Raw genomic sequence first — 26,709 nt, 5'->3', positions numbered from 1 at the left:
TAAAGTGATTATATATCCATGAGAAGAGAAAAGCCACAATGTCTCCCGCTCCGACGTGTCGTCTTGTTGTCTTGCTGGTGCCAACTGTCTACACGCCATCGCCCGCCTCTTTTTTTTTTTTTTTTTTTTTTACATGCCGCTATCAAAGCCGCGGCAGTGGGAATCCAATCCAGAGGGTCGATGGGCAAAGGGTTACGATCCGCCCTCGAGAGCAGAATTTGGCATCCCGGCTCGTCTCGGTGCGCGCGACAGCTTACGCAATGACGGCGGCGTCACATTTTCCTCAATTAGAACTTAACAATATGATTCAGTTCCCGGAAAAGGCTCAAATTTTTCTTTTGGTCTCGTCCGCAAAGTCAATCTATTTATTTCTTACATGTTGGTCATAACGGTTGCTCGGTCAAAATCATCTTTCATGTCTTTGCACTTTAATTAACATTGAGGGACAGCTTTAGTAGATGCTGCTGTTTTGGTTAGCAATGTATTCCGCATTAACGTCCAGAACAACATCTATGAACTGAGATAGTTACTGCTATTTTCTCCAGATACGAAAGCGGAGGAGGCTCTCGGAGGAAGATGTTTAGTTATAAAGTGGAAGACGCACCGCCGTGAGTGCTAATTGGAGCATAACGTAATCTGGCAACATTGCCGGAAATGCGTTTATCTATCCGGGGAGTATCATAATCCTGGAATATCAATCAGTTTGTGACTCAGATGAGATTCACTGGGCACAATTGAATTATCTGAAAAAAGAATAACTTGCCACTCCCAAAAATGTCTGTACGTCAAGTCCTGACATTTTCCCGACGCGAGTACTCGGTGATGAGTCGAGAGCACTTTGAAATGCGCTGTTTGCAGCTGCGCTTTTGCAATACAAACCGGCCGGCCCCATTACACAAATGAATCCATTGTGCTTGAATGCAACACATCTGTGATGATGTGATATTGTCATGCATACTAAGACCCAGATTGCAGTATATTATCATATTAGTGGTTATGAATCATCCCACACTTTAAAGAAAGATGATAGTGCAGATCATACCGAAAAAATAATAATAATAACAACCACGCAATGCGGCTCCGTGGATTAAACGGCAAAAAACCTTCATGCTTTTTACGGCAAAGCTGACTGCTGTGTTCCACACACATGTTGCTGCCTTGTAAAGCTTGGCCATCCATCATCTTAGTTCATGTGACGACGTATGAAGTCCATTTATCAATCGTCCCCGCCCGGAAAGCGCTGCGCTCTATAGTCGTCCTGTCTCGTTCCAGTCGTTCCCTTCAGACCACTTTTGGCTTCAGAAGTTTTGAAGTTAAACTATAACTGTCATACAAGCACGAGCAGAAGTTAAAATAACACAGCGGCGCTGTTACTTTGGAGTTTCATTTGCTCCACTGTTGACCAAAAACATCATCTCAAATCATAATGCCACATTGTAATGAATGACAACGCCATTAATCGGCTCCAGCTCTGCAAAAAAAAAAAAAAAAAAAAAAAAAATGATGCATGCACAAACAATACTGACACAAACATATTTTCCTTCTTGAATTTTCCCTTCTTGCACTTTGAAATATCACCATGTATTCTCTAGTTGAAAGACAGTGACAATGGTGAATAAGACTCGGGAGAGGTGAGGAGAGAATTACTTCTGAGCATACGGAGAGGGAAATAGAGAAGAAGAAGAAGGAGGAGGAGGAGGAGGCCCGCTAAGCGTAAAGGTAATGCGAGGAGGGAGGGAGCCATAACGGCAAACGAGACAAGTGAGAGGAAATAAAGAAATATGAGTAGGATGGTAAAATGGCCCCTCGTCCTCAAAAAAAAAAAAAAAAAAATGACGAGAATTTTTCAGACAAAGACGTCTGAGGTACCATCACGTACGAGAATGGAGCGGCCGGAAGAATCCCGTGATGCTTTGAGGCTCCAGGCAACAAATTGAGGATAAAAAGAAGAAAAAAAGGCCAGTCGAGATGAGGAATGAAACATTTAAGAAAAGACCAAAATACGGGGGAACCTTGAGAGGACAAGTTCATATTATAAGACAAAGTGGGGGTGACTGCTTATTAAAGGTCAAGTACTATGAAAAAAACTTGAACACTTAAGACAGAAGCCAAAGGGTTTGAGTCAGGGTTAAGGTTCGGGTGCCACGAGGGTGAAAGTCGGCGGCCATTTGTTCTGGTCCGCAAAGAACCACCGAACGACACATTTTTGGACCTCGCTGTTGTCAGCGGCTCCTCGCTTTCCCCTTCTTGCTGTCTGCAGCTTTTCTCCGAGTTACTTATGCTCTGACCTTTAGTCCCCGTGCGTCCGTCCATTGGCGCGCGACATCACCCGTTTGCGGAGCGGCCGGCCGGCTGGCTGGCTGGCTGGCTGGCTGGTGATGGCTACTGCTGAGTCATGGCCCGCCATGCATCACTGACTGCCACCGCCGTTCTTTATAGCAGCGTCATGACTTTGCATTTTGTGTTTTCTCCCGCGTGGCTGCCAAGCGCTACTCTTCCTCCCGAAAGGCACCGACGGCCTCGCATGAGAGTTCTAATAAAATTCCAGGGTGACCATAACGAGGATTTATGTGGAGCGCCGATAGTCACGTGATACGTTGAATGCCTTCCCTCCGCCCTTATACAGTATTTGAAAGAAACAGAGTGCTTCTTATTTCACTCTTCCATGGTCACAATACTTCACAATCCATTTCAAACCTGGGGGACTTTTCGCTTACGGATGTCAAACTAAAGGCTGCGACAAAGGATTTCGAGAAGTGTTATTTTTGTCCTCATGTGATGACTAAAAAAAAAAATGGTGTTTTTTTTTCTGGTTTGAAAACGTCACCAACACCACTGCTAATTAAACTCGCACAATGATGATGAAGTGAGCAGGCGGGGGAGTTTTGGCAAGATAGCCACTCTACGGATGACAGTTTATTTAGTTTAATGATATAGTCTCAAAGGGAAAAAAAGCAGTGTCGATGGCTAGTTTTCGTCAAAATTCCTCATCTCATAATTTCAGATGTCCTGTGTAAACAGTGATTAATGGTCTCTTTCTGAGGGAACATTTTTTCCCATTACAGCCGTGTCTGGCACCAGACTGCCGCCACAAGTTTTGACTTCTTTCAACCGCACAATATCCCGAAAAAAAAAAAGGCCAAAGGCTTTCGCTGCCAAGTGGGAGTTTTTGGGTGGATATAGGCGGCGTCCAATCCGACCAGAGCCAATTTGGGACCGAGACTCCTATTCAGTAATTGAGCTAAATGTCAAACAAATCACGAGCCGACCTTGTCACCTCACGGAATATTCAATTTAATGTTACAAGGCGACTGGAGCTCATTTTAATTAAAGTCACTTTGGAAGATGACGAATGGACGCTGTAAACTGCACACACACCTTGACGTGATGAGTAGTCAGTAAACTGGAATTTACAAACATATTACATCCATACGAGGCACCAATAAAACCAGAAGGTGGAAGGGGGCGGGGGGGAAGCCAATTGTCTATCCAATTAGCCGCAGAAAGCCAATATTCCAGCCTTTGTGCCTTCCTCCGGAGGGTTAAGAGGTTCACACAAATGCATGATTGGATAATAGCGAGATGAGGAGAGAGAGAGAGGAGAGATGAGACGTAAGAGCCATAAGAAGCAAAAGGATGAAAGGCTCCGAGGTAAGAATTACAGAATAAGACCTAATTGGATTAGATAAGACTCTTTCCTTCTATATTATTTTTCAATTGCTATTCCATTCCCAGGGACCTTCCAATGTCAGTCCTCCACATGTCAAATACTGCAAGGAAATAATCGATTCGACTTGGCAGACAGTCACCATTAAACACAACAAATATGATGATTCAAAATATATATATGAGAGTATGCACGTCAGAGGAATTTGTCCCACTGTCCCAGTACTTTTGCAGGGAAGCATCTTTGTAACTTTTGGCAATCTGTTATTATCAATCCAAGCAAACTAAATTGCAAATATTGATTAGCAAGAGTTTAAGAAAATGTTTTACTTTCACCTTTTTTTAAATAATAAAAAAAAAAACCTTCAAGATGGCTTTATAAGAACTACTTTTTTTTTTTTTTTCCCGTCCATCCTAACACACAACGGCGGAACATCAGCGGATGTGTGTTCCTAATTAGCCAGAGTGCTTTTATGCCTCGCTAATGGACTCTGCGTGGAAGTTTCTGTAAGTGCAGCGTAGAGAGCGGAATCCTAATGTTTGATGGTGATGATGGTGATGATGATGACTAGTGAACAAGCAGGAGTGCCATGGAGGGTGCTTGTGGGGGTTAGTTGACGGGCTAATTACAAGCAACGGCTGTTTATCCTGAATAACAGGAGCGCCACGATTACTTATCACTAATTACAGCGCTTGTCTCAATGAATGAATGAATGAATGAACGCTGTTTCATTCCTCTGAGGGCAGATTGCTTGAAAATGTGTATCCTAGTGAAATTGTATAGATTTTTTTTTTTTAAACCCATGTCAACTAAATTCCAGCCTCCTTATTGAAACCCAAATGCACTCAAGACAAAATGGATTGAAGGGCTCTTACTTGTTAGGATGTCGGGCAGAGGGTGGCAACAGAACATGATCGGAGCTGGCATCGCAAGTGCTGGTTACCATCAGCAACCTGAAGACAAGCACCACAGAGAATTACAATCAGTATATTTCAATTGCTTATACATATAATGAGATCTTTTTTAAATGTTGTCATCCATCCATTTGGTATGATTGCAATAAATGTCTTTCTTTTTTCTTTTTTTCTGTGACCTAAACGTGCACGCAGGAAAAAAACGACACAAATTCATCAGGGTTGTCACTTCCACAATATTAAATGAGAGTGTGGTGGGTTGTGCAATAAGAGGCAAAAAGCACTCCTGAGACAATTTATGGAGCGTGGCAGGTGAGCAATGATATCCGCTCCATAAAGTCATGGCTAAAAGAAAAGAGACGTTTCAAACACTTAACTAATCAATAGTCAGCAAATCACTAATCACTTTGTCTTCTTCTTGTGCGCTTTCAAACGCCAGCAGGAGTGCAGTTTTCGTCTTTATCTTATTTATTTAACAAACTGTTATTTATGAGCTAGTTTGGGGGATTTTTTTGTCCAGATGCATGTGGATAAATAAACAATTCCAGGAGCTGATTTTCATATTTAGCGCAGTTCAGTCAGTCTATGAACTTGGCACTTATCGCCGCCTACAGGACGGGAGTGGATCTTATTGCGGCATATTTATTTTCTTTTTTTCGTTACAATACAAAACATCTCTTGTTTGGCCTCGGCGGAGGTCCAGGCTCTTCCGAGGAAACTCTTAGCAATGTACATTTTCGATCCGGTGCGCATATCACAAAACGTTCACGTCTACGCGGCCAAGGAGAAAGGCAGTGAGCCAGGGAATACACGCACACGCATGTTGCAGACAAAAGTGCAATCATGTTTGACATCATAACATACAAGTGCATGTCAGCGTGGAGGAAAGCGTCACACTTCGCCGCTACCACTTGGCAACAACACAGACGGCCATTGTCGTCGAGGCAAGGCCTCAATTTTATTCTTTACGTTCTGCAGCAAGTTATCGAATTTGTGGTTTCATGAAATTGTCTCTTTGGAAACGTGATTATTTTTTGGGAGCTAGTCGGTTACATCGCTTTATTGCTGTTCATTTGGATGTTTGCTTTTGAGCAATTATAGTTAACTTGTTAGCCAGTTAGAAATTTGGCGGTTTAAGAAAATGAGCGACCCACAATCGGTCGTTTTTTGTATCGTTAGGACGATGACACTTAAAGGCATCTTACATCGGGAAAGTAACAGCAATACTACAAGTCTGAAGCAAAAGTAAAGCGAACAAAAGGCCGTCTGTACAAATGGTGACGTTAAAGCCGCACACACACACACGTACACGCAGTTACCGCTCGCTCGTTAGTTGAGGTAATGTTTATACAGCATTATGCCATGGCACACAAACATTCAAATGCTTCTTGTTCAACATGGAGCACTTGGACAGGAAGAGGAGGGGAGGAGGGGGAAAAAAAAAAAAAAAAAAGACATGTAAAGTTATATTTGAGTCACATGTAATAGCTGCAATTATATATTGGCGATATGGAAGGCCTGACTGCGTGTGTGTTTGTGTGTAGTGTGAGTGTGTGTGTAGTGTGTGTGTCTACATTGGAACAAAGGGCCACTTGTGTCAGGGGCCCCGCTCACTGCACCTCTTACCGTAATGATATTCCAATGCTTGTGTGTGTGTGTGTGTGCGTGTGTATGTGATGTTGAGTCTAGAAGGGAAATGACTAGCGCGCCATGCCAGATCCTCCCTACCCCCCTAGCACCTCTCAAACCATTTGCAAAGACACACCCCACTCACACACACACACACACACACACACATACTATACAGTATACATTCACCGAAAATAAATGAGCTGTATTGCTACAATCTCAAGGTTTAGATTTGCCAATCAGTGTGTGGCTGTGCAGAGATGGATTGTTTGTGCATGTGCGTTCTGGATTTGATAGTGTTGTGTGGTGCGAAACTTGACTTTATCATGGGGACATTTTTAATTGTTGGGTGTTTTAGTTGGCCAACACATATAGTACTTTAAGTTATAGTTATTATTTATTCAGATTTTTTAAATGCATCAACAATTAATTAGAAAATAATGAACATTGTAATTTTGGAGAAAAATAATCCAATGTCATAATAAGGCAAATATTTCTGCCTTCATGATTTGAAATTGTCTTTTTTTTCTATTCTAGGGCTCCCCCTACAGTGTTAAGTGTATTGAATTGTTATTTTTCAAAATGCCAATGTTGTATTCAAAGCTCATGGGTCAAATGCTGCCTTATTTTAATTGTTTATTTTTTTAAATGATTTTGTTGAGTTTTTTTTTAAATCCTGGCCCCTTGCAATGACATTAAAGGCATCCAATGTGATGTGCAAGATATTTAATGAAATATTTTCAGGTTTATTTTGTTATATGTTAATGGCCAGTGCAAATGTTTTATCATATATATTTTCTCCACTCCAGAGCTTACTGACTGTAACTAATATTTCATTTAATTTTAGTATTTTTACTCAATACATTAAATCATGTCTGTAGAGAAATAAATTAGTCTCAAGATGATGAATTTACAACATGTGAAATAAATATATATTTTTTCTAAAAAGTGCCAACATTTATTTTTGTGCTGAGACAGCACAGAATAAATGTGGCAAGGAGATCTCTCCTCCGGCCGAGGGGGAGAAAAAAAATCAATTTTCATTAACATACCAGTTTGATGATGTGGCTTTAGGATAAGGTGGCAACATAAAGAAGCCAAGGCGGAGATAGAAAAGGGATTTAGAAGCGCACTTGAGATGACAAGCGTATGAAACCAAGTGGATTTAAAGAGAAGGAAAACACAATAAAAACAACAAAGGCAAAAAAAAGGAGGGTTGAAAGACGCCGAGTGCTGGCCGGTCGATGCGTTTTGACTTTTTTAAAGCTCTACTCTGCCGTGTGAAAAAGAAAAAAGTTTCCCCCCCCCGTGCCATCTACATATTGTCAATATGCTGTCTACATTTTAAATGGTTTCAATTTTCGCTCTCAACACACAAACACAAGTGATGTAAATCAGAGCATTGCCACAGGGCCTCCGGCAAAGAGCAAACAATTGTAATGAAAACCTTAAATAAACAACTTTTTTTTAAAAACAATATTCACTCCTCTTTCACTTAATTACGGTGAGTTTCTAAATGAACAAAAGCGACGTTCAGTGGTCCCTGTTGCAGTGTTTGTATGTTTTTGTTTGGGTGAATATTTTGGCAAAGAAACTTTAAGACTTTAAAAGAAATACCATAATGATGTCTACATAAATAGAAATAAAATGAAGCAATCTCTAAAAACTAGTAACACTGCTAAATATGTTACCCAACACAATGTCAAATCTTAAATGAGAGCCAGCAATATACTGACAGGGAGAGTCGTGGTAGTTGCTGCTGTTTTGGTTAGCAACAGTTAAAATGGGTTAGGCAGTTAATCTTTTATTTTCTCTTGAATGTAATTACAACCACTTGCCATATTCTGGTATTTACTTGAGGGAGAAAACAAATGATTTCAATCTCACGACGTCATGACGAGTGTCATTTAAGGGTTCGTGACCACAGTAGGACAAAAAGGGGGAGACGGAATGGGTGAGGTGGAGAACAAGTGCGTGACAAAGTAAGCGGCGAGGAGGAACATAAAAACCAAGAGAGGAGAGAGAGAGAGAGAGCGAAAGAGAGAGAGAGAAAAAAAATCAAGGGAGGCACAGAGGTGTGCAACACTCCATCACAGCAAACGAGTTAAAGCCTTAAGGACCCCGAACACACTAGATGGATGTCTTTGTGTTGTGTACAACAAAGTAGGGGGGGCGAGGGGGCAAGCGTGTGTGTGTGTGTGTGTGTGTGTGTGTGTGTGTGTGTGTGTGTGCCTGCTGCCCCCAGTGCAGAGATTTGGAAGCTCCACAGGCTACCCGATCCATTTCAATGCAAGTCCAAAATGTAATCAATTATATCCTGCCAGTTCGGTTACTTGGAAGTAGTGTCTTACTTATTTCCGATGCACCAACTCATGTCTGGTGATAGTTTCCACACAGCAAAGAGACGTTTGCTGCTTCTCGTGCATTCATCTTCCGAATATCTGCTTAGTCTAACTGTCTCATCGCTTTTTAAAAAGAAAAAAATTGGTATGGATCTACTGGCCTGGAATGGATATTCCAGTACTTCCAGAATTTTTGGCAGCGGTATGTAAATTTTCATTGCTTTTCTATTTTTTGTGAATAAAATAAAAATTAGAATAATCATTTTTGTCTATAATTCCAGCCAATTTGAGGTAAATTGTAGTTTGGGTTCTTTTATCTTCAGCGTGGGGGGTCACTGATTTTCCGCTCGCATTTCGATGTGGTTTGTGCCATTTTTCGCAACATTTCCTACAGAATGTTTGTGGCAACAAACTTGATACAATCAGGGACAGCAATTCATCATTGTTTTACAGGCCATGCAAGCTGGGAGGTGGAAACACAAGCAGCCTTACCCCCTCCCTCCATCATACTTTCCTTTCAATCGGAGATGTTGTTGATTTGTTCCCTTTCCAAGAATATTTGAGCATCTCGCAGTCGCCGCTTTTCTTCACATCTTTCATGTTTTTCCTCATCCCCGACTATATCTGTGGGCCCTTTGTAATTATTTCTCCTTCTAAATTCATAAAACATGTTCAGCTTGAGCCCCATGACACACACACACACACACACAGATATTCATATACATATATAGTATATAATTTGTGTCCTGTTTGTAATTATCAATCCATTTGAGGATTTGAAGAGTTTCTGTATGGAGCTTAAAAAAGGCTTGTTGTTCTGTTTCGACAAAACCACATCTGAAAGAACACACACACACACACACACACACACACACACCACAAGAATCTCATAGGAGTGGAAGCCACAGTGTTTGAAGATAAGATTTTCTTTCCTCCTCATCCTCACCTCCTCCTGTGTTTGTGTGTGTGGTGGTGGGGGAGACTCTAGTGAGTCATGTAGTTTATGAACAAACTTTATGAATCATATTTTGCCACCCAGAGCACACATACACACACCCATGCATACAAACAAACAAACATAGGCAGCATGTTGAAATGTCAACAAAACAACGACGGCTGATTTGTTGCGGGTCCAAATATAACCCTTATATAATGTTATATATAATATAACATTAGCTTGTATTTCTGTGGGTGAAATTATATCTACGCAAGTGACAAGTAAGAGACGATTTACAATGTGACACATTTTTGCGGTCCAATAATTCCCACTTTTTGGAAATTCCACATTTTCGCACGACACGTGAATTTATGCCATGTGTTAGCATGGCAGCATGTTAGCAATTGTCCGTAGAAATAGCACATAGATACAAGGCAACACATTCAATCCACAATAATTCTTATTATATTACTGGAATTCAACAAATGTCATGTTTTCAAATGTCCTTGATTGGACGCAACACTACGACAAAAATCGACAGTCTCGCCCTTTAATTCTGATATAGACACTAAATTAGAATTGCAGCATAAATCCAGCCTGAGTCCTGGGCATTAAGAGCACAGTGTAGACTCTGAATGAAGGTTTGATTTAATGAGGCCAGTAGCAGGCAGAGTGACATTTAATCGCACCGAGCGACCGCTTAATTGCCTCTACGGTGGCCGCCGAGCTCCAAGTCAAAGAGCCTTGGGAACGACGCGCGGCCGTTTACATGGGGAGCCTGGAAGGGACAGCTGACCAAGGCCTGCGTGCATCATTTATGACTTGAAAGGAGGACGTCTACCAGATGGAGAAGAAAGCATTTTCATGCATTTTAGCACTATGGCGCTTCTCCAACATTTTTACACCTCGTCCCACTTACAACAATAAAATACAAGAGCATTAAACATTATACACACACACACACAGCTCTCTCTCTTGCTCACACAGACACTCGCCGAGATGCACAGCAGGACCCAGTGAGAGGGGGAAATTAACAATATGCAAACAAGTAGCCCACCGTGAGTGGTTGACACCTAGACAATGAAAACACAATTAATCGGCTCTCCATGCACACATGCACGCTGGCTCGCACGCACAAGCAGCAGCAGCAGCAGCAGCAGGGCATGTGAAGTGGGGCAATGATTAAATTGGGTGCCACAGGCAGGCGACTCGGTGATATACCGACACACTCAACACATTGACTCATTACACTTTTGACTAAAAGTTGGACGGCGTAACGGAAATGGCGTAAATCATTCAAATGTTTAGGTGCCTTTTTCTTACACTGGTGGAGGGGGGGGCACTATTTGCTTGCTCGGTAAAATTGGATTTACAAGTACAAAAGAAAAGAAGTGCACAATCCAGACTCACCTATACTGTTTGCAGCTGCTAATTTTTGAAAAATAGTCATTTTTCGCAATTGTTATTTTTTTTGCAGCTTTTTCAATAAATAAATAAAATCATGATATATAAAGGTAATTCCTAAAATGATTGTGTAAAAGTTTAAATCACTAACTACAATGAAAATCCCTCTCTCGCCAGTCTACATCTTCATCCAACAGCAACAAAAACATGAAAAGCTACAAGAAAAAAAACTAAACAAAAGCAACCGTCAATTCTGCACGGTCATCCACATGTCTCCAGCAATCATCCCTGGAGATTACTATGATTTGCTCTCCCGTGTCAATAAGAAGTCATTCTAGTAGTTGGTGTCTTTCTTCGAGGGATGTCAACAAGTTGGAGGACAAATAACGACAGCATTCAAAGGCAAGCAGCAGCTAGATTGAGGTCACATATGAAGTGCACACACACGTATTCAGTAGAGGAGTCTATAAACGAAAGTGAAGATGCTTGGCTCAGCATATGAGCGTTTCTACCCCCCCCCCATCTTGATAAACAGCCGGCGTGTTCGCCCCTGACGCCTTGTCGCATGCCGCAGAAAGTGCAATGGAATTTCCTATTAAGATGAGACGATTCAACAATAACGAATAAAAGTTGAGGTTAAAGAAAAATAAAAGAAATCAATCTGACATGGTGTGTGTCGCCTTTTTGTGAATGCCGGCGACAAGACATTCAATTCAATTGGAATAAAAATGCAACTATTGCCTTTTTAAGGGCGCAAAATACGACGATTGTCTTCATGGGCACTCGTTTTTCACACTTTGACATTCTGGCTTATACTAGTTGAATCGCTTTGCCGAAAAAAAGTCACGCTCTGGAGATGTGATCCACTTCACATGAGCGTTCTTAAATATTTCCCTGTATGATATAGCGTGTACACAACGAGGATAAAATGGGGTTTTCTTGAATTATCTCGCCTAAGTGTGCCCTTGTCGTCCGCCGCACAAATTATTAGCGTTGTTAAAAGAGCGAGCGGGACTGCAAACGCTCCAACCTTCAAAAGTACAAAAAAACTGCATGCTTGCCAACATGAATCCTGCACTTTACTTCTCATTGACCTTCTCTCTCACACACACACACACACAAGCATGAGGAAGATGATGCGGTTGTAAAAGGTCAGCGTACATGCGGCTCAAGTCTCCCCCCTAGAGTTTTCCGACCGTGTATGTGTGTCATCCCATCACGCGCATTTATACTACCGCGGGTGCAATCATATCAAAATCAGAAATAAATCAATAGCACTCGCACAAGTTGGTATTTTTCAAGGCTTTATAGCCATGCCTGTGTTTATGGATGTGACTCACCAGAAGTCATTGACGTTGTGATTCAATGCATACAAACAAACACAAACTAGCATGGGCCATAATTCACATTTATGCTTACACACTCAACGGGAGCACAGTGCGGCATCATTCACTGTCTGGATGCCTTTTGTGAATAAATCTCAAACACAGTCTGCCGCTACGCTTAAGCTAATGCTATGGGGGTCAAATTACAAAACAGCATTCCTCTCATGGACGTTTACATGGACGGTTGGAGCAATGACAAGCAAACGCGACTTGGATCGACACTCCGATTCCAATTGAAGCGTGTGTAGTTCCGGCGTAAACGTCCGCAGACAGAATCTGGGATTGATCTCCGTTGGCGCGCGTCGGTGCGACTCAGCTCAATTAGCGCGGCTCTTTGTACAGGATCAACTTTATTAGCCCCGTTGGGAAACAACTAGGGTCAGACGCAATAAAATGATACCTAATGAATTATACAACCATTCGAGCGGCCCTGTCATCTTCTTCAACTTGTTTCAGTCGATAAACAAATCAATTCCATTACAGTTTATGTGAGGAAGGGTATCAAATAAATGATGTGAACAGGGCATTTGTTATTGATCCGCATCGTTTAACGTTATGGGATCTGGCCGGGGACCAGGATGTCCCATTGTGTTTCGTCGAGTGGATTGACAGGCACTCGCCCCAGCTCCAACTTATCGTGGTGAAGGAAAAGAAAAAAAATCGGGAACGGAAAATCGGCGGGTGCGCGCAAAACCTTCCGTAAATCACAATAGCTACACACACACACAAAAAATCAGCTGAAATAAATCGTCATCTCCTTTTTAAAAAGTGACGGCGCAGTATGAACGCCATTAGGGAGGATTTACTGCATGGCCTGTTGTATTATGCCGCATTAGTTTTATGGAGGCGGGCCCGATACAATGTTGTCGCAAAGCGGCAATTATTAATTATTGTTGGAGCAGGGGGGTGCGCGGCGTGTAAATCAGAAAGCGCTGCAAAATATTGACAACGCACTTTGGCTTCCAGATAAATACACACAAACTGGCTTGCTGTTCTTCCCTCTCCGCCAAACAGCAACGGCTGCTGTGTCACTTTGAGTTCCGCTTCCATCATACACACGGGCATCATGCGTGTGACGATGGTCTTTATTTGCTTTTGCCCTTTATTTGTTCGAACGCAAGCAGATGGGCAGTTCTAATCAAACAGACTGTCGTCCCCCATCTGTGTGAGGTATTAATTTGATTTTTTGTTTTTGTTTTAAATTCACAATGAGCCAATCTGGAATACCAGCGATGCATGCATATTTTTTATTTTGCTCGTTTTGAATCCGCCTATTCCAAGTCCATATGGTAGAAAAATGTTGAAGCCTTTTGCCTTTAACACATTAGCTTAAACATGTGGCTTAAAAAGCCCACACAGAGATTCGAACCCGGAACTTCTCGACCTGACCGATCACAATGCTCGCTAACACTTGTTGGATTCCCAGTAAGCCTCGTTTTGAAGAGGAAACCAAAGTGTGAAAGGGCTCTTTATCTGGCGCTTTGAGCTTCCATCGTCTCATTCCGTCACTTTGCCAAACACGACAATCAATCAGAAGAGGGCGCCCGCTAAAATGTTGACACTTTGGAGACGTCATGTTTTCATCTGTCAGCTGTGTCGTTTTCCAAAGTCAGTGTTTACTCCTACCAACAAACACATATGCGCTCCTTAAAATCTACACGTTTGTGTGTGTGTGTGTGTGTGCACACGTGCTGCACCAGTGTGTTTTTTTAGGTGTGTTGTCAGGAAGCCGGCTGTCAAACGTGACGGCTGAGGTTGTGCTCATTAGAAGCTTGCGCACAAGCACGCGCGCACACACTCAGGTTTAAGGGGGTGACTGGTGCGGAAAACAGAGAAGTCATTCAGACAAACTGCACCTGTTTTTTCGAAAACGGTTTAACAAGCAGTTCCAGCACAGAAAATACCTGGTCATAAACACACACACGAAACACACAAACATACAGGGATTGGAAAAGTGGAGGAAAATAACCGAAAATAGCCAATGAAGCCAACAGTCTCCAGTAATGGGCCCACTGACAGAGCAGTCACCTGACTTGACCGACGGACGCCCGTAGACAGACACGACGGGCCAACTTTGTCTGAGTTCCGCATGATCGTCATAAACTTTCCTGATCACGGCAGGAAGAAACGCAAATGATTCCCCTCCCAAAAGAATGTTAACGAGCTATGAGCGCGGCATGAATTAGCCCGGTGGCATTTTACAGAAATGGTGTACTCGCCTCCTGCTGTCAGGCGGCGAGAAGGTTGACTCAGGGCATCATTTGCATACAATTCCTATTAAGCGGACGTTAGCGAGCGAGAGAGCGAGCGAACGAGTCATCTTCGGAACACTGGCGAGAGATTCCAGGTGTCGGCGAGTCGAAACCACTACAGAGGCGCTGAGTGGGAAGATGAAGGAGGGAGAAATTTATGTTGCGGCAAAAAAATGAATGAAGAAAAAAAAAAAAAGACTGACTCGACTTTATCGCAGAATGTTTTGTGGGAATAGCTCAGGAGCTTTGTGCTCAACACATGTTCTCCAGATACAAATGTTGAGCCTCGCTCACTATTCACTGTCACTTCTAGGTAGGGAATGAATGAAAGAAAATAGTGCATTAAAAAAATTAAAATGTGCTAATTTTGCCAACCTAGGGGGAACTTCACTCCGTTCTTTGCACACTAATCTGTTTTTTAACAGGATAATAACAGTAACAACCAAGTGCACTAGTTGGGAGTGAACTTCAAATTTGATTCAAAATCCCCAATCCAGATTTTGAAATAAATAAAATAGCGCTAATTAGCATTCAAATGTCCTTCTCTTATCTCTGTGTGATGGTGTTTTGACTGTCATTAACCACTTTCAGGTCAGGGCGCTCCCAATTATTGATGTGAATAATAAAACAAAAAGAGGGCAAGTGAGTGCATGCGGGAGGGAGGGAGGGATTACATTCTGGCCACAATATCAATATAACATGTATACACAAATAATATACAACATGTAACCAAAGGTATGAGGTGAAGCAGCATGTGGCTAAGTAGCCGTAAACAATCGTCTGGAGGTAGCTCAATGTTTCCTCTCAAGTTCGTGGTATAGCGCCTGGCCTACATTTAGGCCGGACAACTTCGAGTCCCTTGCGATATTAAAACTAAAAAGACAACTGTGTATCTTCCACTGTTTACTGCAGCCATATAAAAACACAGCACCACATTAATATATCATCAATTCTGCGGTTAAATCTTCGGAACAGACAGTAAATCATTTTGTGGCTTCTTGCTCTGACTTTTTTTCCCCCTCCTGTTTTTTTTTTTTGTTTGTTTCAAGCATTGCTCACTCTCGGCCTTGTTCTTATTAGATTTAATGTAGAAAGCCATTTGAAAAATGCGCAAATCACAGCAGTGAAGCAATAAAAAGAAGAGTGGAGTCTTGCTCCAACACATTCCACATTGCAAAGCGGCTGTGGTGAAAATATCATGCAAGAGCACCAAAAATATGTTTTGGGAGAAATAATTACAAGGGATCTGCTTTTGTTAAAGAATGAATAAATAAAATAGAAGAATAATCTTTTCTTTTTTGGTAAACAATTTTTTTCTATTGGTTTATGTGAACTAAATGGAAGCGCAGAACACATGATCGGAACTCGAACGAAAATTAAACGTAAAAATCAAAGTTTTGAAGCCAAGTGCCCAATCTGAACAAGTGTATCACTGGAACAAATGAGTTCCTATTTGCTCCAGCAGAGGATTTGACGAGAAGTACATCAAATAAAGCTTAGGGAATTCTTGAGCGGAATCAAGCCGACAGCAGCTCCAGTTGGACTCCAGCATCATCACGCACACGTGGAGGACCACACACGTGGACTGGACACGCTTCCCTGCAGCTAACGGCGCGTCGTTCCTCGCACGTACAATTAAAGTGGAACCATCCCCCGGAGGGAGGCGGCTATCATAAATATGGAAAAGCCACGGCGTGCCTTCCTCCCTGCTTCGGCGCACGCCGGCGTCGGCGTGTTTGCGCCAGCCGGCTAAGCGCGACGGCAACAGTTCCGTCGCTCCTTGGCCCGTCGTCAATGTGTGTGTTCCCCGTCGACGTTGGTGTTCTTCCCCCACCGGGCTCGGAATTGGGAAAGTGACTCGGCTCGGCCTGATTGTGCGCACCGAGCTTGTTTAGGTTTGCGCCAATTGGACGGGATCTGCCCGGTAATCCTCGGCCGGTGTGGGGATGGATTTAGAGTGAAGCGAACATATGCATTCCATCTCATCAAGTCGAGAAAAAAAATAAATAAATCAATTTTCAATGTGAAATACTAAGAGCTGCAAGAAGTCACACATTGCAAATAAACATTGAGCTCCTTTGTAACCAATTAACTGGAACAAAGGATCTTGCACAATGAGCCACATGCTGCTTCATCAAATACAGTATAATGGAGCACTGATACGATTTTCGTAGCGCAAACCATCGCCACTTTTAACTGTAAAGGCCAATAGGTCTTAAGTTTTCCTCCTTTTTCTCATCAAGAATTGTCAGTGCCACAAGACAGAGGCGTATTTATTTGAGTTGGGGCATTCAGTGGAGGCAAAGGGACTGGAGCTTGCGGCCAAAGCCATGAGGAGCCATGGTAACGCTCTAGTGAGCTGACACGTTCCGCTAACACACACGCGCACGCACACACACACCACTTCCCAGACTTTTCCACAGCTGTCATATATCTATGGATGTGTAACGCTAATGGAGGGATAAAGAGTGTCTGTGTACTCTGAATATGTGTGTGTGATTATTTCTTCCTCCATTTTTTTTTTTGCTATTTGATTTGTCTCCTTCACTTTGGGGAGTTGTTGTTTCTGTCTACGAGCCAGTATCTGAAGACACACACAGACGTGCATAAGGGGAAGCCATTAGTTGCTATAAGAGGCACACAATAAAGGTTTTGTTACAACTGCTTCTGTCAAAAGACAATAAAATATTCATGGTAATAAACTGTAAGGGATCCAAGTAGGTTTTAATATGGAGCAGCAACACACACACACACACACACACCATCTCCCTCCCTCCCTCACTCTCATGATATAAATATATATATATATATAGTCCATTATCATGCTCCTAATGACTTACTCATTAGATTAAGAACTAATATTAAACAAACGAGTAGTTTACAAGGGATGCATTAAAATACTTCCTTTATGAGCTAATTAACTATTTCTCATCATCACATTTATAAAATTATATCTATGAAGGAGGAGAATATTTTTTTTAACCAAATAACATCGCAATATAATGGGGGAGTTCCAATTTTACAAAGGGGGAAAAAGTCATGTGAAACTGTCATTTAGGTGGCATTTGTTATTATTAAGGGAAAAAGGTGATCTTTTGTGTTTGGGTGGGAATTTGAACAAAACCTCTATCAATCTAACTTTCCTTACCTTTGGTTGCTGATTGGCTGGGACAAACAGATGAGCCGATACGGCGTCATAGTGGGCCAGCTGAAATCCTTGCGCTTCAAAATAGCTATGCAGCAAAAAAAAAAACAAAGAGAGAAAGACAAACATGAGAAATGACTAAAAAGTAGAACTTTCTACATTGATAAATCTGCAGCGTTGATCTGACCAGACAAATGAACTGAGGCCACACAGGAAGAAATGTAATAAATGTGAGCGCTGGCTTTTTAGCCCCCCAACATTTGCATTGCAGACATACGTACGGTGCTGTAATGGATGACCCCTGCGGGGGCGGCCAGGCGCTTTAATGAAAAATAAATTCACACTCAGTGAGCGATCGTCGTTCTAAAGCGGGACATCAGTCATGTGCGATGGATTAAATGTGGTGGGGAAGTTGCGGAACTTTTTGGGAGGGTCTGGGGGCCGTGTGTGGGAGGGGGTCTTTTTTTTTTTCCACACCATGAATAATTCATGTGTGCTGTTCTCAAGTGGCATCAGTCATTTGGATGGTAAAATCTGCGGCCTGGTGGCAACTTGTTGATATTTCAGAGCTTCACTTTGTTTCCATCCACCCACCCACCCACACACACACACACACACATTAGCCCCTGTATGTGTCAGAGTCGTGACTCAGTGCTCGTCAAAAAAAAGAAATGAACGGAAGATTCCATCCACGGACACTAGCTCCCAAGTTGGAGCTCATTCACCTGTGATGCGCGGATACATTTGGCCTCTCGTCCTGATTAATCGTGGCGATTTAAGGGAACGTTTTGTTTTTTCCGGAATAGCTGGGACTTGTCGCCCGGCTACGGAGAAATGACGTTTTTTTGTTCACTCGTCACAAGTTAGTAGGCATCGATGGGACACAAGATGGAAACTCCTCAAACTGTTGCTGTCGGGGACACAAAAAGTCTGTCAGGTAGCAATTTTGCAAAACTGCTCCAGTGTCAATTGGCGAGCATGGGCAAGGGGAATGATACGCTTCCAAAAAGAGCAACAAAGCGTACGCTATCAAATGATGATGACCTCACTGCTGTCCAAACGGCAACTTAAATGAAATCCAAAAAAAAAGCAAGTCTATAGTGACTTTTAGGACACCCTGTACTTACGGCCACGGAATGAAGTCGCCTCCACAATTTGTTCAACAGCAGCCTATAAACCAGGGGTGTGCAAACTTTTACTCAAGGGAGTCATTTGTGTTTGTGTTTTAGACATGTTCAAATGAATATATCTTAATGTGTATATATTTCTACATCATCCGATAAGCCAACATTTTTCCACCTTTTTTTGTTTTGGAAGGATTTCTGGATGGAATAGTTCAGCCCACAATTTCCGCTATGCCACCAACCAAAATTAGCATCAATGCTACGGAAATTTGAACAAATGCTTCTCTTACAAACAGAGCTCACAACAACACTTACAGACATCTCGGCTGTCTTGGAAACAGCTATTACGGCCGCTTGGTAGGGGACCTTCTCTGCCACTCCTTTGTGCTCTTAATTAGGCAGCATCGCTTCCGGCCAACCTCATTTCTGCCTGGTTTGTTGCAGCACGACGTGGTAGCACACTGAAGGCGTGCAGGTCAAAGTTGAAACTTGCCTGCGAACCGCAAAAAAAAAAAAAACGTGGGTGATGAAACGCAATTTCACTGGGAACACAATGTTTGATGCGAATTGAAGAAGAGCAGAGACGCGGGAGGTGGTTAGGGCTGGAAATGACACATTTAGAACTATTACTCATCTAATCCACATTCCAGCTCCACCTTTGGCACATGATTGTTTTTTGCTGGAGCTCCTTCATTTAACAGAGTGTCGTGCATGCGTCAAATGTTGCACAATTGGCGTTGATGCCAGGGTCGAATGACTCACAGAGAACTCACACGTAGTCAGTCAATTAGGGAAAGGGTTCAATGAGGCTAGAGACACTCACACAACTACTCAAGAGAAAAATCAACACCTGTTACACACACCCTTGATATCCACTGGAAAATATTGGCATAAGTATCAAGTGTGTACACTGATGGAAATATATTTCAAAGGGAACTCGCATGTCTCCAGGCAGCCTCCACTTGCGACTCGCAATGCTTTTCCAAGCTGCCAAGAATGTATTGATTAGCGCTGAGTGGCAACATCGCATCTCTGTGTCCGCCGTAAAATATTCTGTTCCCTTGCAGCATCTGTGTGAAGATAATTTAACGTGTGCTCCAAATCAGTTCTGTGTGTGTGTGTGTGTGTGTGTGTGTGTGTGTGTGTGTGTGTGTGTGTGTGTGTGTGTGTGCGTGCACGGGCGTACGCTGTACCGTGTCCTCGTTTCACCTCCCCCAATAACCGTAAATCCTGCGCGTAACTGACTCATTCTGTCAAGATGCGAACGCGGCCATAACTATAATTTTTGTCAAACTGCGTCAGGCTGTCCCGAGCGTCGGGATATTTATACGTGCGTTCTCTCTTTGCCAACCAAATTAACTGCCCCTAAACACAACATTATCGCTTGCGCTCACACGCATGCACACGGGCCTTCCTCGTATGCCACTGGAGGCAAAACTGGGGCCCGAGGGCCACGTCTGGCCCACAACGCGCATTATTTGTACATTCGGCACTGTAAATAAAGCCTTTTACTGCTTGGATATTGAAAAAAAAAAAAAAAAACACCTGGTCGAGATAAAGATGTGACAGTCCTTCCACATTTTCTTTTGAAATGCTTCCGGATTGTTGGCCCTTGGCGGAGTTTGTCGCAAGCAATGGACTGAAAAAATAAAGAAACTATCCAATGATCTCTGCTCATGTAAGGGCTGTGAGCTTAAGCCCCTCACCTCTCCTGGAGCGTTCTAAAAACATCAAAACAAGGTTAGGAGCAAGGTTATTCCCACTTTTTTTTTTTTTGGGACTCAAATCTTCAAGTTACAAGACAAATCCTTCAGCCACTTTGTCAGTGGTGCTGAGAAGGAAGTTGAACTTGTGGTCACAGCAGAAGCAGCCAGGGGGGGGGGATTTGTCAGGGTTACAAGGAGATTTTTATGGCTAAGCTAAATTATTTAAAAAAAAAAAAAAAAAACTGCCAAGGCTGGAATACAAATTCATTTTGAACTATATCATCAAACCAGTAGGCAGTGTGTTTATTTTTTTTCACAAAATGCAGAAGGGTGGGGAGCCTTCAATTATACACCAGTGCAAAAAAAAAAAAATCCCAGAATGAACTGCAGTAGTTGGTTCGTCGAAAGAAGTTCAAATTTGGTGAGAATTACGATTGATTCTAATCACATTAAAGGTTACAATAATTTACTTGAAAATGGAGGATTTTCCATAGGGCACAAATTGGTATGAATCCAATTACCTGCGCCGAAAAGTCAACTTCTTCATCTAGCGCCTGACAATTTCTTGCCGAAGCCTGCTACAGTTGCGCAGCTAACAAAAAAACTGTTGTTGTTTTCTCTTTTGCTTCTGTGTGAGCACACAAATCCCAGGAGAGACGCTACCGATGATGTCCAACCTTGTTGCATTATTGAGACTGCGGCTACCAAGCTGCGTCGCCACTGAGTCATAATTTTGGGACACGTGTGAAGTATGGCATTGCCTACTGCCGCCTGGATAGAATTTAGAGCAAGGATGTTGGATTTTAAAAAAATAATAATACAAAAAAAAGGAAAAAAATAGAGCAGCAGCAGCAGCAGCAGCTGCAATAAATGAAAAGGCAATGAGTGCATCGGCTTTGAATGTGTTCATGAAATTCACCTCATTATTTATTGACAGAAGGAGAAGCTGAGGGAGACTCAGAAACATGGAAGAACATGTCCCCTAAATTCATAGAAAGTACACTGCAATAATATGAACAGCAGTAAGATTGTAATAAAGGATACGAAACTCACTTGAAAAGTGAAATCTGATAAATAATTCACATCATCTTTAGAAGACGTTCAGGTTTGAATGTGGCAGAAGAAGAAGCATGGTATTCATCTTGCATTCAAATGGAGGAATTAAAAAAAGGCAGTGACCAAAAGAAGCGAAATAAAAAAAGTTTTGCAAAAGTAAAATAGGGATGGGGAAGAAAATGTCGCTGGTGCAGCGGTACAAAAGGTCACTAAGGTTGTCGCGTTGTTCTTTTGAGTTGAGCGTCTGCGATGAAAGATGAAATAGAAATGTTCAAATCTCTCCAGACAGAGAAATGAAATGGCAAGGAAGGCTCAGGCAAAAAGAGGACTGAGCTCAAAATGAGACAAAGAAGCTACGAGTCATGATCTGAGAATCACATCTTGCCGGCCGGGGAAAAAAAAAAAAAAAAAAAGTTTCATGATGAACAGGAAGAATCAACACTTTACTGCCTAACTTAAATGGCCACCTCACCCCCTCCAAACTTGGACACACTTAATCCCGTTTTAAGGTTACCCAAGTTAGCGCTAGGGATGAGTCATATTTTATGTTCCATGACTTCCAGCAGAGGGCGAATGAAACACCATCCAAATGCTACAAAAAGAAAAAGGAGGACAGGGAAGCCTGTAGAAGTTAGAAAGTGGTGGCTAAGCACTACTTTTGTTGAAATGAAACATCTAAACTCACTTCAACATCGTTCAAAAAGGCACCAAAGCACTAGTTGTGTTTAAAGGAAGTTCCTCATTTCAATTCGACATAGTTCCTTGGCATCAATACGCCACAAGATGGTGCCAAAGCCAGAAGAGTCTTTGAATAGACATTTTTCAAAATATGCAATTGTTCAACTGAAATGTCTAACTCTAAAGTCAACAATGTCATTTTTTTAGGTTCCGTTCCTAAAGTGATTCTCTCAAAAGCTCCTTCGGTTTCTTCTCAGTCACAAATATAATCTGTCTTTTATCAAACGTGAAAGCAAAAAAGCACGCTCGCAGAAACAAATTAAAGACCTAAGAGAATAATCAAAAGTTGCGTGTCTGTCTGATCTTGTCCTCTCTCCTTAAGCTATTCTTGGTGAATATAAACTACTTGTGTGTACGCCCGCCTGTGTGTGTGTGTGTGTGTGTGTGTGTGTGTGTGTGTGTGTGTGTGTGTGCATGTGTGCATGTGTGCGTGTGTCTCCTCAAGACGCGCTTGCCAACCAAATTGCCAAAAAAAAGTCTTTCGGGAGGTTTGGAGTTTCATGCCTCGCCTTCAATATTTCATAAGACAATTTGCATAAGTTCAAATAAGATCTCATGACCTCAGCTTTTGCATTTTGATGTGATGTGATGTGATGTGCTCTCGACTGATAGTTGAGTTTGTGTCTTGACGACAACATTATACTCATAAAAAAATCATTAAAAAGAAATTTCATGTAGCTCTTTTAAGAGAATCACGCACAATGTTTACAAGCAGAGATGTGACTTTTATAATAATCAAGTCCACATTTTGTACAAATGAAGATGAACTTGTCAATGGACTAGTCGTTTTTCTCCTAACAAGGTTCTTTCTATCTGCAGCACGCGTCATGTTCTTAGCCGAACCGCATTGGGTGTGTTTGCGTTTGCTGTAATCTGGACGCTGGACAATTCATCTACATTAGCAAGAGATTAACCTGCTCCCCTAAAACATCCATCACCGCCACACGCGCGCATGCACGCACGCACGGGCGGGCACGTACGTGTTTGCCGCCCTGGGCAAGGGCAGCGGTGCCCGGGCGTACGTGAGAATTATGCAAAACATGGTGATGCGATTCTGGCACACACACACACACACACATGCACACACTGGAAAATGTATTTTGGATCTATCAGGAGACCTTGACACCTTCCAGCAAAGTGAAAACATCACACTCTGCATCAGTAGTTTAATTTGGATCCACTGTGACAGCGGTTAAAAATGGCCAGTACCAATTCCGGCTGAGAGTCCTATCAAGCCAATGGAAATGGCCATAAAAAAAAAAAGAAATATGCTGACACGAGAACAAGCACGGCAGAAAATGGATGGATGGAAGGCCAATTAAGATTTAAAGGAGAGCGAGGGTCTCTAGTCCAAGCGCTTAATTGATTAATTCATTGATCAAGAGGCCATTTTTAGAAGCGACGACAGACGCGTGACAGAGGGAAGAGAAATAAAGTGAGTGAGAAAAAGGACGACAGGGTTAAAGGAGATGGAGAGAAAACAGCGAGTCATTCGAGCTCTTTGGCAGCATCGCGCTCCTCCTTTTGGCTGTTTGCTTGGGTTGCCGCGGCAACGGCTAGCCGGGCTGCTGATAAATTGAGCAGATGGTGCGGACTTGTTGGATGGCTTGCCGGTGGCAATGAGTGACTGCTGGACGCAAAATATTGATACTGATAGGTTCCGGCGCCCTGCGATTGGCTGGCGACCAGTCCGGGGTGTAACTCGCCTCAGGGGATAGGCTGCAATTCACCATGACCTCATCAAGGTCTTCACCAGCCACAGTTTTCGGGTTCTACGGCCCATAGTACCTCTGTCTTCAGTTTGGATCTATATCATTTTGGCTTAGTTGGCATTTTTCAGGCAAAAAAAAATAAAATGCCCAGAGGAAGAGCAAAGTTGTGAAAGTCAACCAGTGGCGAAAACATGCTGCCTGCGCGTGCTGAAATGAGGAATCTTCACAGCTAATTACGCATGCTAAGGTGTGCTGGTCTCTTGCCAGAAGACACTCAATGAATGATGACTCTGCAGGGGAAGAAGGCGAGAGATGCTTGCACGATGAGGAAGGAGAAAAATGTGCACAGCGGAGATCAGAAATCTGCATTTGTGACCATTGCACAGAAAGACAAATTGCACGTCTCCTTCCCCGCCGAGAAGGGAAACTGAGGCGAGGGGAAAAAGTCCACATGCTTGGAAGCGCCGGTTAAAAGTCAGGCACAGATAAGAACGGGAGGAGACAAGAACGGATGGAGGGGGCGAAAAGACGAGGAGCATCGCGGAGAGCGCCTGCTAACGGAAAGGCGAGCGCTAACATTCCTGGCCGAATAGATCAGCTGGCAAGACGAGAAAGACAAACACGGCAAAGGAAACCGCGTCTAGACTGCTCGCTCGCACGCACGCACGCACTCGCAGATGCGACCTGCTACCATGGACAATGTGGGTGACTGCTTCCAAGAACATAAACGGGGAGAAGGATGATGACGATACGAGTCGAGGAAAAATCAGGCCCAAAGGTAGAATAACACATATGGGGTTGTGGCAGCTCGTCAATTGTGATCTCCAAATAGGGACTCGTTGTTATTTCCGGTCAAGCTTTGACTGATTTGAGTAGCTTCTGATGGGAACTTGCCCTGCCCAATATGGCCGCCACATTGACATTGCTTCGGCAGGCTACTGTATCACATCTGCTCTTGTCACTTCAACGTTGTCCTGATTCAATTTCATTCTTTTTTTCACGATTTATAAAAATGGCAAACAAAAAAGTGTTTGCATGTGTACAAGTGCTTGCCTGGACATAGACTGTGGTCTGTTTTATCTGATGTGACTCAAAAAGATTTGTGGTAAAGATAACTTCTGGTTACACTCAGACAGGCTTCAGATCTATGATTAATCCTCTCTCAAGCAGTTGAAAAAAAAATCCAGTAAGACACGACATTTACTTGACTCTATGCCTCAGGTCAAAGAGGAAATCCACAAAGTTAAAATGAAACTGATGTTGGGCTTCCGGGCTACACGAGGACGGTAAGAGTGGCTCTTTAATAAACACGAGTGAGTCACGCTTTTACATTTACTACAAATACGTGATATTTGTCATCCAGTTCCATGTGAGTCACTTTCCTTATTAGTGGAAAAATCTATGAGTCGCACGATGACACCAGGCTAAAAAATATATGACTTGATGCCAACATTACCGACCACTACAAAGACTGGGGGGGGGGGGAGCGCAGGAAGTCAGTGATGAATGACCTTGAGTCTCATCAGAGAAAAGTTTGCGCTCGGTTGGAGGACGTGGATTTCTCAAGGGACCGGGATCTCGTACAGTCACCTGACCCTGACCTCCATATGTGCGAGCGTAGCTTCCTCGCCGAGCTCTCCCGAGTGATTGACAGGTCAAACGGGCTGTGCGCTGATTGCTAATTGGTCTCGGGTAAGTCCAAAACTTTCAATCAGCTCCACCACTTGGAGTGGAAAATAGACTTCCGTGACACCTCAGCGAGTTTTCTCTCCAATAAGAACCTTGAAGGTGACCCGCTCACTGGGAGGCCTCCAACTAGCCACGGAAGATGCCTATCATGACCTTATTAGACGTGACGACGAGTCGCCCAAAATGTTGTCTGCTGCCAAAGTAGCGAATCTGTCCCATGGCTCTCACCTGTTGGACTCTCAGATGAAGACTGCGGTAGGTTTATAGACTAAAACAGACGAGCTCAACCTGAAAGTTCCCGTTGCAATCAGCCGTGGACTTTGCAAGGCGTTTGATGTGTTCGCCGTACGTATATGGAAATGAATTGAAAGCGCTCAGCGGGACAGCGAGCAATCGAGCGAGACGAGTGCGAAACGTCGGCGGGGGGGGGGATCAAAGAGCAAGCTCGGTATTATCCGGAGCTTCTTTGATGAGTCGCGAGTTGGAATTTACCACCTTCGTATATGATCCACGAATATTATTCCACCAAAAAATGTCTGCGCGGTTGCCATGTGTCTAAACGTGACAAATGGCTAACAGCTCTGAAGGGCAAGACTGTCGCTTGTAAATGCGAGATGTCGCCGCCGCTACAACTCATCCCGTTGTGCGCTTTCAGAAAAGAACAGATCAGATTAGCAGAGGATGACGTTTATGGATTTACCGCCGATACCGCAACGTCTAATCGGAATTCGAGAGTAGTCGTTTTACTTCCCTCCACCACATTCTAGCCATCGCTGGAATTTCCTACTTTACTCATCACCACGCACAACATTACAAAATAGAAGGGTAGGATTTTCTTCTTGGTAAAAACATACGTCATTGAATGTAAAGATTTATTTTTTGCTTCAATTCAATAGACATTGCGCTGATCCTTCACGTGTGTACGTCTTGGCCACCAGGGGGCAGTGTAATACAGACATAATGGATTTGCTTTAGCTGACATAAAGAATACATCTTAAAATATATATTT

At 42.9% G+C, this 26,709-nt stretch overlaps 1 protein-coding gene across 7 annotated transcripts in view; it reads right to left on the bottom strand.

Moving 5' to 3' along the window:
• The window catches only part of trps1 (trichorhinophalangeal syndrome I), a 94,721-nt gene that overhangs the window by 60,602 nt on the left and 7,410 nt on the right, over positions 1-26,709 (bottom strand). For all 7 annotated transcript variants that reach the window (XR_015855158.1, XM_088365957.1, XM_088365963.1 and 4 more), the window contains exons 6-8: positions 19,115-19,292; positions 17,679-17,763; positions 4,543-4,620 (exon numbers count right to left, since the gene is read on the bottom strand). The gene's annotated coding sequence lies outside the window, so the exon portion shown is untranslated. The remainder of the gene's footprint in view (positions 1-4,542; positions 4,621-17,678; positions 17,764-19,114; positions 19,293-26,709) is intronic.

This window comes from Syngnathus floridae, chromosome 21 (genome assembly GCF_059516105.1).
Source record: "Syngnathus floridae isolate MCC-2025c chromosome 21, RoL_Sflo_1.0, whole genome shotgun sequence".
In the NCBI taxonomy this organism is placed as follows: Eukaryota; Metazoa; Chordata; class Actinopteri; order Syngnathiformes; family Syngnathidae; genus Syngnathus; species Syngnathus floridae.
This window is presented reverse-complemented; position numbering and strand designations above follow the sequence as displayed.